The following is a 5085-nucleotide window of genomic DNA, read 5'->3' as shown; positions in this document are numbered from 1 at the left end:
TGCAAACCCCCGCCATCGCCGTGCAGCAGCTCTTGAGGTACGAGTTGAACCACACCTCGCGACCTTAGAGAGCTTCCACAACCTAGTCCTTCTTCACCTCCACCATGGCCCTTTCGTGTTCGGCCACCTCGAACTTCGTCTTCCAATATTGGATTCAACGATCTCGGTCAGCCAACATGTTCTCAAAATTTTGCCCAACGTGGAAAAGACTAAGTCAAGCTACTCTTCTCTTCCGAGAACACAGCTAATTAAGTCAATCCGAACACAAGGAGTGAAGGAGATCAAGACACAAACCTAGGGACATCGTCGCCACGTTCGCCTCCACGGACGGACTTTGACTGATTTCTTCCCGCGGCACGAATGGCTCGAGTGTGAGCGCCGGAACGACCACCTCGGGCTGCCTGCGCTGCTGGACATCCTCGATATCAACATCTCTACAACGACAACAAAGTACTCAGAATCACATGCTAAGGAAACAAGGAAACAACTGTTCAGATAAGGGCAGTTCGGATCCACAGAAAGTTTTACAGCATGAAGATTAAGGAGTACAAGGGAAAACAAATATCCTATTCTTCAAAAAGGGGGAGGACAGACTCCCCCAAGTCACCGACTTCTTCCATCGTAGCCTTGCGCGCGTCATCGGTGGCCCCCCGATCCAAAGCCCTCTTAAGGTCTAGATCGGGATGTGCCAGCCTCATGCACGCAAGGACATGGCATGCCCCGGTGTAGATGCTGTTGGACGTCTCCTCGCCGATCCTAGCCGTGTGCTTGGAGGGGATCTCCTCCATCGCCGTGCCCAGTTCCGCAAGCGATGACGTCAGCGAGTACTCATCGAGGTGCGCCGGAATGGTAGTCGTGACACCGCACTCCCCAGCGAATTGGTTCAGGCTGCTGAACGATGTTCGCAGCGAACCACGGATGTCGATCATGTGATCCTCGAGCTCCGACATCCGGTGCTCGAGTCTGCGCCGCTGCATCTCGTTGCCGGCCACCAGCTCCCTCATCTTTAGGAGGTCCTCGTGGGCCTCCGCCAGGTCGCACGCCAGCTGGTTGACACGCTGGTTCGCCGACAACGCCGCTGCCCTGGCCTCCTCGATCTCGTAACCTACGCCGCGAACACCGGCTTGGAGGATGCGCTCCATCTCCGCTTGGAGCTCTCCCCAGGTGAGGGCGTCGGTGGACAGGCCCCGGGTAGGCACGAGGCTGACGGCAGGGCTACTCGGTGCCAACTCCCGGTCCTTAGTAGCGACCACGACTTCTGTCGAGGTCGCCGCGGGGGACGCGCTGGAAGCAGCATCAGCCCCACTTTGCGCTGCCTTTGCCTGCGCCGCCCTGCAAAGATTTCTCTCTTCTCCATGAGGCGAGGTGATCAAAATTTCGGGAATGAAAAGACCTCAAGAACATTTACTTCTCGCCGATCGTCACCAGTCTTTGCTTTCGCTGAGGCGGTGGAGACGCGTCCAAGTTCTGAGTAAGATAATATGGTGTGAGGTTAAGTCATTCCGACTACGCACTAAAGAACAAGAGAGAAGCTTACCTGCAGAGTTCGTCACCTTCCAACGGGTCCCGAGCACGGAGGAGAATTTCCTTGCCCTCTTCGGAACATTGCTGCCACTCGTGGTGGCAGCAACATCGTCAGATGCCTCCTTGGCGACGCTCTCCTTCAACGACGTTGCCGCCTAGTGGTCCACGAGTGGCTTGATGACGTCCGTCAGAGGGAGGGCCTGCACAACGTGAAGTCACGACACGATCTCGAGAAGGAAGATGTAAAGGAATCATCGAGTACACTCACATTAATCGCAGGGTGCGCTCGGCCGGGTTCTTCTCGCAAAGATGGACGGGGATGTCGTCCACTGCTGAGGGGGCGCTAATCATCACCTGACCAATGCGGCGCCCCACGGTGTCACTGTCCAGACCTATAAATCAAGAACGAGAACTCGATTAGTCAGGAGAAACAGGTGCGTTCGGAACAAAAATAGAAACGCGAGAAAAAATACCCCGAGGAGAGACCCGGGTCGTGTCCTCTGGCCCGGAGTAATCAAAGGCCGGATGGGTGCGGGCCTGCAGCTGTTGAATCCACCTACCTACGAAGTCGACAGTGACTTCGTACCCCGACAACCCCCGTTCTCGGAGATTATCGATGATGTCGATAAAAGTCTAGAGGGAAGGAGTCAGGGCGGGTTTGGCGGTCCACTCTGGGATTTTTTCTGGATGATCTTCAGGAACAACAAGGACGGGATCCGAGTTCTCTATCTGAAGATAGAACAATCTCGTCCGCCACTTGCTGCGAGAAGAGGGGCACTAGAAGGGGATGTAACGCGACTTCAGGCCATCCCGAAGTTGGAATCCAACACATCCAGATACCCTGCTAGATTCCATCAAGCGCAGCTCATAATAAAAACGGAAGAGGTCAAGGAAGGGCTCTACCCCAATGTAGGCCTCGCAAAGGTGAGAGAAGACGCTCAGAAAGGTGATAGAATTGGGGTTCAAGTGAAGCAAAGAAAGGCCATAGAAATTCAGGACAAGAAGAAGAAACTTGAAAGGCGGAGGAAGAAAACCACAAGAAATGTAATCCTCGACAAAAACCATGCAGCCCAAGATGGGTTCAGGTTCTTTACCTCCTGCCTCCCTCTGCATGGTCCCACGACCGGGGAGGGCACCATCGTCTTGTAGCTTCTTCATAGACGTGGTGTTCGAGGTAGACTTCTCAAGATCCATCGCCACCAGAGGATCGCTGGAGAGCAAGATGCAGGAAGTAAGTTAGGGTTTTCTTTGCGGAGAGCAGAGAAGACGAACAACGCTAGAAGGCAGGAAAGTTTTTTGGCGAACGGACTTCAAATGGATTCCCGAAATCCCTTCAAATAAGCGCACTACTGTCGTAGGCTCTTCGGACCTTCCATTATATTTGAGAGATGAAGTGAATAATTCAAGTCATCAAACAAGCATAATGAAACATCCGATGCCTCGAGAGAGGAATATTGGAGACATTGCTGAGCCCTTAGCCTGCCAGTCAACTTCAGCCTGAGATGTGCCCGTCAAATCACTCAAAGGCGGCGACCAGATGTGTTACACTTTCAGGAGACTTGACAAAAATGGCTAAAGATCTACAACCTCTCAAATATTCCTAACTCATACTCATGTGAATCTAGTTCCCAGGATGTGCACTAGATTCACACTTTCATCTTCAGCATGATTATACATAGCAAACACAACTAAGATGAAAGAAACTTAAGACTTACAACAACTTAATAAATACATAGGCCGACCGGCCAAATAGACTTATTAGAGAATAGCGGAAGCTTGACTACCCAATCAGAAGCACACCGACTAGGGCTTTACCCCCATTAAATTCTCATCCTAGAAGAAGCAATCGGAACCTGCATCACTCAAAGACTAAGTCTAAACCTGCAAACAAAAGGTTATATCAACAGCAAGAGTCAGTACATTAAACATTAAACAAGTTAATGTACTGGCAAGCACAAGTCAATCCTACTATACTACATGTAAGGCATATATTCAAAGGAAGGCAATATGTAGTTCAATTTCAGCATAAAGCAAGTTTTGTTTCGCAATTCTTTTGTAAAGGAGTTGATGCTTCAATTAACAAAACAAATTTTAAGTTTCAATATTAAGTTCCTCTGAATTATCGATTAATTCCTCAGAATTATCGACTAACTCATACACACCGGCCTACCAGAATGCAAGGCTAGTCCTAAATAGATTAATCAGCTTAGGCCATCCCATACTAGCGCATGTGGATGTACGAATAACTTTAAGTTGGTGACATAAGTTCGGTCCTTACGAACTTGGGCAAACACTCCCCCTATCGGCATGCAACTAACACCATATGCACACCACTTGCCGCCCAAGTCTAAAATTACATTTTACACATTTTAGTTCGCAAATACCCATCATATTCATTTTATTCCAGCAAAGGTTCATTTGTCAAAATCAAATTTTAATTATAGATGGAATGAGCATTTGCATATTTCTAAGCATGGCTAAGCAAGTAGTTGCACATAGAGCATATATAAACCCATTTGAGTACAAAGAGTGTGCTCTAACCATTTCTAGGGGTTCGAACGGCAAGAGGATCAATTATTCAAGATAGGGAATGCAGCAAATAGGTCATAACTACCTTAACCCAATTTCAAATACCGATATAGTCTAAGTTCACATGCAACTTTGCAAACAAATATTTTCATTCCTCAAATCATGGGATTCAATGTGTTCAAAGGATGGGAGGAGAAAACTTGCCTTGATCAGAGAAATGTTAGCATCTAATCCACTCCTTCACCGATTATGCAATTATCTAGATAAAGGACATGTTATGCAATTAAACACCGAAATAGCTAAAAATGCATGATTTATGCACAGTGATTAGGTACTGGTCTTAAAATGAATTTAGGTGAAAGAAATTTTATTTTATCTTATTTCATTTGGGAGTTATGAATTCTAGAAGTTTTATCGGTTTATAGTAGTATAGTCTTAGGTAGTGTTACAAAATACTTTTGTAAAGTGATTTTTATTATATTAGACTTCACAGGGGTGTGGAGATGTGTTTTCTAAGACTAACACATTTGGTTTCACAATTTTTGGATTTATAATGAATTCTTTATGCATTTTACAAGTTATAACGTGTTATAGGTGTACAGTGTTTTATCTGTGCATGACTCTAGAGTTGTAGGTTCAGAACATGCTACCCCCTGTTTAAGTTGAATAAAAGAAGTAATTTGGTTAACTAAAACATTTTTAGTTCACATGTTTATGGTTTTTACTACTACAGTTCATACTTTATAAACTAGGGGTGCTCTGATCTAGACTAGCAATACATTATATTAACCTAGAAATTATTATATGAGCTAAGTTCTTCTAAGTTTTAGTGGATGGGAAAGGAACTATGGCTCCACTGTTCTAACAAGTTTTATTTAGGTTTATTGATAGCTTGAGTGCATTATAAATACTTCTACACATATATTTTGCACCATTACTAAGTAATTAACTCCTAGGTTATCTATTTAAATATTAGAGCTATCATTTGTACAAAAGGTGTCATATTTTATTTTACTATGTTGAAGCTCACTA

Source organism: Oryza glaberrima, chromosome 6, assembly GCF_000147395.1.
Source record: "Oryza glaberrima chromosome 6, OglaRS2, whole genome shotgun sequence".
Taxonomy (NCBI): domain Eukaryota; kingdom Viridiplantae; phylum Streptophyta; class Magnoliopsida; order Poales; family Poaceae; genus Oryza; species Oryza glaberrima.
Note: the sequence above shows the minus strand (reverse complement) of the source record.